At 33.8% G+C, this 11,221-nt stretch overlaps 1 non-coding gene across 1 annotated transcript; it reads left to right on the top strand.

The window, feature by feature from the left end:
• The first annotated feature begins 10,537 nt into the window (after positions 1-10,537).
• LOC139873993 (small nucleolar RNA R71) lies at positions 10,538-10,644 on the top strand. The gene has a single exon (XR_011767699.1). It is a non-coding gene; the product is annotated as a small nucleolar RNA R71 (small nucleolar RNA).
• The last annotated feature ends 577 nt before the right edge of the window (positions 10,645-11,221 follow it).

Genomic DNA, 11,221 nt, shown 5'->3' with positions numbered 1-11,221 from the left:
AGAAGGACATCGTAAGTCGGAATGTCCCAAGTTAGTGGGGACGGGTGCGGCAAGGAGACGTTAAGGTACGTTTCATTTTAATAAATATGTCCTTTGATTATTTATTAAGTGTCGTTGAGTTTGAACTGTTAAATGCCTTGTGTTGTGCATATTGCTGTTATGGGTGACGTTCCTAATGGAAGTACCCTATGTTGACATTTGGTTGTCGGGTGAAGGGTGTAATACTTGGTGCAACCATTCTATAAGTGTTGTAGCAAGGTTTAGGTATATCCATTCTATAAATAAATAAATATCTTGTGTAAAATTGTATCGTATTTAATAGTATTTTGTTGTAAAAATATAGCTATTTCCTGGTACGCCTCGCACACATCAGGTACCCAAATTCTTTCAGCCCTAGACCGGGTTCCGTCTTCCCGAATATTAAGATGTTTCTCCGATCCTTTGGGTATTTCATCCTTTAAGTTTGCCTCTTTTAAAACTCCTTATTGCGCCTCCTTTATTTGAGTAGTAAGGTTAGTGTGAATCATTATATTCATAGATTTTACACGAATGGGTACTCTGTCCTTTCTGCTCAAGGCGTCGGCTACCACATTTGCCTTCCCTGGGTGGTAACGAATCTCAAAGTCGTAATCATTCAACAATTTAATCCACCTACGCTTCCTCATATTAAGTTGTTTCTGATTAAATATGTGTTGAAGACTTTTGTGGTCGGTATATATAATACTTTTGACCCCATATAAGTAGTGCATCCAAGTCTTTAATGCAAAAACAACCGCGCCTAATTCCAAATCATGCGTCGTATAATTCTGTTCGTGAATCTTCAATTGTCTAGACGCATAAGCAATTACTTTCGTTCGTTGCATTAATACAAAACCGAGACCTTGCTTTGAGGTGTCACAATATATCACAAAATCATCATTCCCTTCAGGTAATGACAATATAGGTGCCGTAGTTAACTTTTTCTTTAACAATTGAAACGCTTTCTCTTGTTCATCTTTCCATTCAAATTTCTTCCCTTTATGCGTTAATGCAGTCAAGGGTTTTGCTATTCTGGAAAAGTCTTGGATGAACCTTCTGTAGTAACCAGCTAGTCCTAAAAATTGGCGTATGTGTTTTGGAGTTTTTGGAGTTTCCCACTTTTCAACGAATTCAATCTTTGCTAGATCCACCTGAATACCTTCTTTGTTCACTATGTGACCGAGGAATTGAACTTCTTCCAACCAAAATGCACACTTTGAAAACTTAGCGTACAGCTTTTCTTTTCTCAGCAACTCTAGCACTTTTCTCAAATGTTCTTCGTGCTCTTGATCATTCTTCGAGTAAATAAGTATGTCATCGATGAAAACAATGACAAACTTGTAAAGATATGGCCCACACACTCGGTTCATGAGGTCCATGAACACAGCTGGTGCATTAGTTAATCCAAACGGCATAACCATAAACTCGTAATGACCGTAACGCATCCTAAAAGCAGTCTTTGGAAAATCATCCTCCTTCACCCACATTTGATGATATCCAGAACGTAAATTGATCTTCGAATAAACAGACGAGCCTTGTAGTTGATCAAATAAGTCGTCGATTCTCGGTAGTGGGTAGCGGTTCTTGATGGTAAGTTTGTTCAACTCTCGGTAGTCGATACAAAACCTGAATGTACCATCTTTCTTCTTGACAAACAAAATAGGAGCTCCCCATGGTGATGTGCTTGGTCGAATGAAACCACGCTCTAAAAGTTCCTGTAACTGACTTTGTAATTCTTTCATTTCGCTGGGTGCGAGTCTGTATGGAGCACGAGCTATTGGTGCAGTTCCTAGTACAAGGTCTATTTGAAATTCAACGGATCGATGTGGGGGTAATCCCGGTAATTCTTTCAGAAATACATCGGGAAATTCTTTTTGCGACGGTAACATCACTGATGTTCTTTTCTTCAGGTTTAACTTCCTCGTTGTGTGCTAGAATGACGTAACAACCTTTTCTTATTAGTTTTTGCGCCTTCAAACTACTAATAAGATTTAATTTCGCGTTGTTCTTTTCTCCGTACACCATTAAAGGTTTTCCTTTTTCACGCATAATGCGAATCGCATTTTTGTAACAAACAACCTCTGCTCTCACCTTTTTCAACCAGTCCATGCCAATTATTACATCAAAACTCCCTAACTCGACTGGTATTAAATCAATTTTAAACTTTTCATCCCCTAGTTTAATTTCTCTCTCCCGACATATATTACCTGCTGAAATTAATTTACCGTTTGCTAATTCGAGTAAAAATATACTATCCAAAGGCGTCAATGGGCAACTTAATTTAGCACAAAATTCTCTACTCATATAGCTTTTATCCGCACCCGAATCAAATAAAACATAAGCAGATTTATCGTTAATAAGAAACGTACCCGTAACAAGCTCCGGGTCTTCCTGTGCTTCTGCCGCATTAATATTGAAAACTCTTCCACGGCCCTGCCCATTAGTATTCCCCTTATTCGGCAAATTTCTAATAATGTGGCCCGGTTTTCCACATTTATAACAAACAGCGTTGGTATTACTTGCTCCGACACTATTCGTTTCGGCATTACTTGTTCTGACATTATTTGTTCCTTTAGTTCTGTTAAACTTTGGTCCGTAGACCTCATACTTTGTCGCACTGTGACCATTTTTTTTACACCTGTTGCAAAATATCGTGCAAAACCCCTGATGATTTTCTTCACACCTATGACATGGCTGTTTTTGGTTTTTGTTGCCATTGTCTTTATTGAGGTTGTTGTTGGGATTGTTATTGTTGTTGAAACGATTGTTGTAGTTGTTGTTGTTGGGCTGTTTATTGTAGTTATTGTTAGGATTGCGGTTATTGTTGCGATTGTTGTTGCGGTTATTGGGATAGTTGTTACGATTGTGGTTGTAATTGTTGTTGTTGTTGTACTGGTGACTCTTGTCACTGTTTTCCTCCCACTTCCTCTTGAGTTGTTTCGTGTTGGCTTCTTCAGCCGCCTGCTCTTTAATTCTTCCCTCAATCTAATTTATGAGTTTATGAGCCATTCGACTTGCCTTTTGTATAGAAGCGGGCTCGTGTGAACTTACATCTTCTTGAATCCTTACTGGTAACCCTTTTACAAACGCGTCGATCTTCTCTTCTTCATCTTCGAATACTCCCGGACACAATAGGCACAACTCTGTGAATCTTCGTTTATATGTGGTAACTTCGAACCCTTGTGTTCGTAACTCTCTAAGTTCTGCCTTGAGTTTATTGACTTCGTTTCTAGGACGGTACTGCTCGTTCATCAATTGCTTGAATGCCGACCACGGTAGTGCTAAGCAGCATTTTGTCCTACCTGTTCAAGATAGGTGTTCCACCACGTTAACGCAGTACCTGTGAAGGTATGTGTAGCGTACTTAACTTTGTCCTCTTCAGCACACTTACTTATGGCAAACACCGATTCAACTTTCTCGGTCCACCGTTTCAATCCGATTGGTCCTTCGGTCCCATCAAATTCTGAAGGTTTGCAGACAGTGAATTCCTTGTAGGAGCATCCTACCCGATTTCTTGCGCCGTTAGCTGTATTGCTAGATTCAGAGTTATTGTTGGTATGTAGCGCGGCCTGTACTGCGGCTATGTTTGAAGCAAGAAAGGCACGAAATTCCTCTTCGCTCATACTCAAGGTGTGTCGAGTAGTCGGTGCCATTTCCTTTAAAATAGTCAAATGAAACAATTTAATCATACAGAATATTAAGAGTAGTCAATAGTATCTCGTAGCATAATATGAACTCATTTATAAAAGCTTTTTCTTCATATTAGCGTTTTATAAGTTTAAATTCGGGTACTACCTACCCGTTAAGTTCATACTTAGTAGCTAATATACAATTCAACTACTAAAATTCCATATGAAAAACTGATTATAATAATATATCACATAATATTTACATGTTAATAATATATAGTTTCCAACAAAAAAAATGTTAAGCAATCGTTTTTGAAGAAAAACATGGTCGAAGTCCAGACTCACTAATGCATCCTAACAAACTCGGTAAGATACACTAATGCAATTTTCTGGTTCTCTAAGACCAACGCTCGGATACCAACTGAAATGTCCCGTTCATATTGATTATAAACGTTCCATATTAATTGATTTCGTCGAGAGGTTTTGACCTCTATATGAGACGTTTTTCAAAGACTGCATTCATTTTTAAAACAACCATAACCTTTATTTTATCTATAAAGGTTTAAAAAGCATTACTTAGATTATCAAATAATGATAATCTAAAATATACCGTTTACACACGACCATTACATAATGGTTTACAATAAGAATATATTAAATCAAAAATAAGTTTCTTGAATACAGTTTTTACATAATATCATACAAGCATGGATTCCAAATCTTGTCCTTATTTTAGTATGCAACAGCGGAAGCTCTTAATAATCACCTGAGAATAAACATGCTCAAAACGTCAACAAAAATGTTGGTGAGTTATAGGTTTAACCTATATATTATCCAATCATAATAATAGACCACAAGATTTCATATTTCAATATACATCCCATACATAGAGATAAAAATCATTCATATGGTGAACACCTGGTAACCGACATTAACAAGATGCATATAAGAATATCCCCTATCATTCCGGGAAATCCTTCGGACATGATAAAAACAACATCGAAGTACTAAAGCATCCGGTACTTTGGATGGGGTTCGTTAGGCCCAAAAGATCTATCTTTAGGATTCGCGTCAATTAGTAGATCGGTTTACTAATTCTTAGGCTACCAAGCAAAAGAGGCATATTCGGCTCCGATCATTCACCCATATAATGTAGTTTCATTTACTTGTGTCTATTTCGTAAAACATTTATAAAACTGCATGTATTCTCATCCCAAAATATTAGATTTTAAAAGTGGGACTATAACTCACTTTCACAGATTTTTACTTCGTCGGGAAGTAAGACTTGGCCACTGGTCGATTCACGAACCTATAACAAATATGGAAATATATATCAAAGTATGTTCAAAATATATTTACAACATTTTTAATACGTTTTAATGTTTTAAGTTTATTAAGTCAACTGTCCTCGTTAATAACCTACAACTAGTTGTCCACAATTAGATGTACAGAAATAAATCGATATATATTATCTTGAATCAATCCCCGACCCAGTGTATACACGTCTCAGGCTAGATCACAACTCAAACTATATATATTTTTGAAATCAACCTCAACCCTGTATAGCTAACTCCGACATTACTGCATATAGAGTGTCTATGGTTGTTCCAAATAATATATATAGATGGGTCGATATGATATGTCAAAACATTTGCATACGTGTCTATGGTATCCCAAGATTACATAATATATTAGAATACATGTATAATACAATATAAGTTAGCTAGGATATGATTAATATAGATTTGTTACCAATTTTCACGTAGCTACAACAAGCAAAAATAACCAATCTTGTTTTACCCATAACTTCTTCGTTTTAAATCCGTTTTGAGTGAATCCAATTGCTATGGTTTCATATTGAACATAAGTTTATGAATCTATACAGAAAAAGTATAAGTTTATAGTCGCAATTACAAGTTACAAGTCATTTTTGTAAAGGTAGTCATTTCAGTCTAAAGAACGACGTCTAGATGACCATTTTGGAAAACATACTTCCACTTTGAGTTTAACCATGATTTTTGGATATAGTTTCATGTTCATAAGAAAAATCATTTTCCCAGAAGAACAACTTTTAAATCAAAGTTTATCATAGTTTTTAATTAACTAACCCAAAACAGCCCGCGGTGTTACTACAACGGCGTATATCCGGTTTTACGGTGTTTTTCCTGTTTTCCAGTTTTAAATCATTAAGTTAGCATATCATATAGATATAGAACATGTGTTTAGTTGATTTTAAAAGTCAAGTTAGAAGGATTAACTTTTGTTTGCGAACAAGTTTAGAATTAACTAAACTATGTTCTAGTGATTTCAAGTTTAAACCTTCGAATAAGGTAGTTTTATATATATGAATTGAATGATGCTATGAACATCATTACTACCTCAGGTTTTGTGGATAAACCTACTAGAAATGAGAAATATAGATCTAGCTTCAAAGGATCCTTGGATGGCTTGAAAGTTCTTGAAGCAGAATCATGACACGAAAACAAGTTCAAGTAAGATTTCCACTCGAAATAAGATTATTATAGTTATAGAAATTGAATCAAAGTTTGAATATGAGTATTACCTTGTATTATAAAGATATCTTACTGTAAATAAGAAAGATTTCTTGAAGTTGGATGATCACTTTACAAGATTGGAAGTAAGCTAGCAAACTTGGAAGTATTCTTGATTTTATGAAACTAGAACTTATAGAATTTATGAAGAACACTTAGAACTTGAAGATAGAACTCGAGAGAGATCACTTAGATGAAGAAAATTGAAGAATGAAAGTGTTTATAGGTGTTTTTGGTCGTTGGTATATGGATTAGATATAAAGGATGTGTAATTTTATTTTCATGTAAATAAGTCATGAATGATTACTCATATTTTTGTAATTTTATGAGATATTTCATGCTAGTTGCCAAATGATGGTTCCCACATGTGTTAGGTGACTCACATGGGCTGCTACGAGCTGATCATTGGAGTGTATATACCAATAGTACATACATCTAAAAGCTGTGTATTGTACGAGTACGAATACGGGTGCATACGAGTAGAATTGTTGATGAAACTGAACGAGGATGTAATTGTAAGCATTTTTGTTAAGTAGAAGTATTTTGATAAGTGTCTTGAAGTCTTTCAAAAGTGTATGAATACATATTAAAACACTACATGTATATACATTTTAACTGAGTCGTTAAGTCATCGTTAGTCGTTACATGTAAATGTTGATTTGAAACCTTTAAGTTAACGATCTTGTTAAATGTTGTTAACCCAATATTTATTATATCTAATGAGATGTTAAATTATTATATTATCATGATATTATGATATATTACTATATCTTAATATTATATATATACATTTAAATGTCGTTACAATGATAATCGTAACATATATGTCTCGTTTCGAAAACCTTAAGTTAGTAGTCTTGTTTTTACATATGTAGTTCATTGTTAATATACATAATGACATGTTTACTTATAATTTATCATGATTAAACATAGTGTATCAATATCTTAATATGATTCATATGTATTTAGTAAGACGTTGTTATAACGATAATCGTTATATATATCGTTTCGAGTTTCTTAATTCAATAAACTCAATTTTATGTATATAACTCATTGTTAAAATACCTAATGAGATGCATACTTATCATATTATCATGTCAACTATATATATATATATATATCCATATATATGTCATCATATAGTTTTCACAAGTTTTAACATTCGTGAATCACCGGTCAACTTGGGTGGTCAATTGTCCATATAAAACCTATTTCAATTAATCAAGTCTTAACAAGTTTGATTGCTTAACATGTTGGAAACACTTAATCATGTAAATATCAATTTCATTTAATATAAATAAACATGGAAAAGTTCGGGTCACTACAACTGTAACGACCCAGATTTTTTCGATCGTTTTATACATATGAGATTAATATTTACATAAATTAAACATTACCAACATGATAAGCAATCCAAATTGTTGAGTCTTGTGTTTTTGAAAAGAGTTTTACACAACGTTTGACCGTCCAATTTGATCGATGATATCACGAACTATATAACATACAATAATTATATGATTGTGTACATATACGTATTTATACATATTTAACATGATTTAAGGATGGTTTAACATCTCATTGTGTATTAATAACAATGAGTTATAAGTATACTTTGAGACTACTAACTTAAGTTTTCAAAACGGTAACTATACGTAACGTTCTTTGACATATATACCTATAACCTATAATGCTTATACAAGTATCATATAGATACGTATTTAATCACTTTTAAAGGGCTTAAATACATAAAAAAATATAAGTATATTCACAAAAGATAGTTATATTTGAATTCTCGTTCCGTTTCCTCAAGATTTTTACAAGTATATCAAGGGTATATGTAACCGTATCATACCCAGCTTCTATACGTATTTACTGTTGATATATACACATTACAATCACTTTATTAGCAGCCATGAGTCAGCAAATTTTGGATCTTAGTATGCATGATTAATCAACTTGGCATATTACAAGACTTTTACACAATATTACAAACTTATACAACATTTCACCACCATTTATACTCCATTCCATTTTCATTTTTACTACACATTTTCTCTAGCTAAAAACACCTACTTGTAAGCTTCATTCACCTCTAAGAAATTCAGCAAAAACTCTCTCAAGAATCACCTTAATAACCATCATATTAAGATCAAACAAGAACACTACAAGATACTACTTTCATTTCAAGTCTATATTCTAAGTTTACTTATAATCTTTCAATCCAACTTCACCACTCTTTAGGATCAAGAGTTATACTTCCTTTCCAGTAGCTTTATCTAAGTAATTTGAGGTAGTAACCTTATTCATAATCTTATTCAATTCATATTTATATAGCTACCTTATTTTGAGTTATAAATTATAACACAAGAACATAGTTTGAATGATTTCAAACTTGTTCGCAAACTAAATAGATCCTTCTAAATTGACTTTTAAAATACTTCAAGACCTGTAATATATCATAATGATATGCTAACTTAACAAGATATAACTTGATTTTACAAAGAACACCTTAAAACTGAATCTACGTCGTCGGAGTGCAACCGGGGGCTGTTTTGGGTTGGATAATTAAAAACTATCTTAAACTTTGAATTGGAAGTTTATATTCTGGAAAGATGATATTTATTATGAATATGTTAACATATAAAAATCTCATGGTTTAACTCAAAGTGTAAGTATTTTTTAAAAATGATCATTTAGATGTTGTTTTTATGATGAAAATGATCACTTTCATAAGATTCACCCAAGTTTGACCTATAACCTGTGATTTCGAATGTAAACCAAGGTATTTACAGTTCATATTCATAAATAATGACTCAATCTAAGAAAGTGGCAAGTTGAATCAACAAAAACGGAGTTGTATTGAAGAAACTACGACTAAAACAAAATCGGGTACCCGAAGCTAGTTTAGCTACGAAAATATTTTGACTAAAACCAAACTAATCATATCTTGGCTAATTAACATGATATTTTATATATATTTACTCATAATTTGATTTTACATATTTCAGGACCACCCGTAAACAACACGAGAAGATTAATTATAAGACCTCATGATTGTACGCAACACTTCATTTGACAACACGGTACTTTATGTACGCAACACGTCATTTGACAACACGGTACCATGGGTCAAGATTAATTCCGATCAATACGAATATGATGGGGTCTTTATTTATTTTATTGAGCAACTAATTGTGGACCACTTACATCGGACTGCTAACTACGAACTAATAGATATTAAAACTATTATAAGTATATATGTAATGATTATTTGAAAAGAAAATATGTTGATATATTATATATATGGTTAGGTTCGTGATATCTATCGGAGACCAAGTCGTGTTAAATATCTTCAAGGCAAAAGTGAGTATATAGTCCCATTTTTAAACTCTAAATATTTCGGGATGAGAATACATGCATTTTATGATTTACGTTATGGACACAAGGGATTAAAAATATATATTCTACGTTGAGTTGTACCACTGGCATACTTTCCTGTAACTTGGTAACTACTATTTACATGCGTTATTGTAAACGCGAATCCTGTTGATAGATCTATCGGGCCTGACAACCCCAACCGGACTGGACGACCAGTATTCAACGATTGCACAGTACTTCGTTTCGGTGACTACACTTGGTACGGTGTAGTGAAATTTCATAATAAAGGGAATATGCGACGTTGATTAAATGTTAAGTATGGTTATCAAGTGCTCAACCACTTAGAATATTTTTATTAAAACGTTTATGTATATGAAATCTTGTGGTCTATATTTATAACGCTGCTAGCATTAAACCTATATCTCACCAACTTTATGTTGATGTTTTAAGCATGTTTATTCTCAGGTGATAAATAAAAGCTTCCGCTGCATTATGCCGAATTTAAGCAAGATTTGGAGTATGCATATTTGTGTCAAAAATAAAACTGCGTATCGGAAGATTTGTAATGTGAAATATGTTAGAAATTGTATTGTTATTATCAAATGTAAAGTTTGTAAGACTAAGATTATCGCTAAACGATAATCATTATTATGTTGTTTAAGCCTTTGGTTATAATAAAGATTAAGGTTTGTATCATAAAAACGTATGCAGATTTTTAAAAATGTCACATATAGAGATCAATACCTCGCAATGACACCAATGAGTACGTGACGTTTATATTCGATATGAACGGGACGCTTCATGATGCCACTCATGTGAGTGGCAGGCTGTATTATCAATAATTTTGTGAGCTTCGGTAGCAGTTTTCTTCATATGGAACCACTAGCTGCTGTGTCGATGTCTTTTCGTGTAGCAACGTCGACACCTTGGTAGAATATTTGTACTATTTAATAAGTATCTAAACCGTGTTGAGGACATCCTCTCAAAAACTTTCCAAATCTTGTCCACGCTTCATATAATGTTTCATTTGGCTTTTGCGTGAACGTAACAATTTCTCCTTAAAGTCTCACGGCTTTAGATGCCGGAAAGAATCTTTTAAGAAATTTTTCAACTAAAACATCCCATGTATCAATCGCTCCTTCAGGTAACGATTCTAACCAATCTTTGGCTTCTCCCTTTAAAGTCCAGGGAAACAACATGAGATAGATCTGTTCATCCTCAACTTCTCTGATTTTGAATAGAGTACAAATCCTATTAAAGGTTCGAAGATGTTCGTTTGGATCTTCTTTTGGCGCACCACTATATTGGCATTGATTAGTTACCATGTGTAGGATTTGTCCTTTGATTTCATAATCTGACGCATTAATGTCTGGCTTAATAATGGCGTGACCTTGGCCCGTGCGTGTGGCTCTCTTTCGGTCTTCCATACTTAGAGGTTCCGTTACTTCCATATTTGAATTTGTTGAATACGAATCACTAGAGGATTCTGATTTAACGGTTTGTGGTTCAGGAGGAATGATTAGTGGTTCAGGATCTTGGAATTGTCCTTGAATATCCTCCGGGTTCTCACTTGTGAAGTCGGGTTCAAAAAATGGATTATCGGAAACTTGAATTGGAGTACTTGTTCGACTTGATGATGATTCT

The sequence above is a fragment of the Rutidosis leptorrhynchoides genome, chromosome 10, assembly GCF_046630445.1.
Source record: "Rutidosis leptorrhynchoides isolate AG116_Rl617_1_P2 chromosome 10, CSIRO_AGI_Rlap_v1, whole genome shotgun sequence".
Taxonomy (NCBI): Eukaryota; Viridiplantae; Streptophyta; class Magnoliopsida; order Asterales; family Asteraceae; genus Rutidosis; species Rutidosis leptorrhynchoides.
Note: the sequence above shows the minus strand (reverse complement) of the source record. Positions and strands in the feature narration are given on the sequence as shown.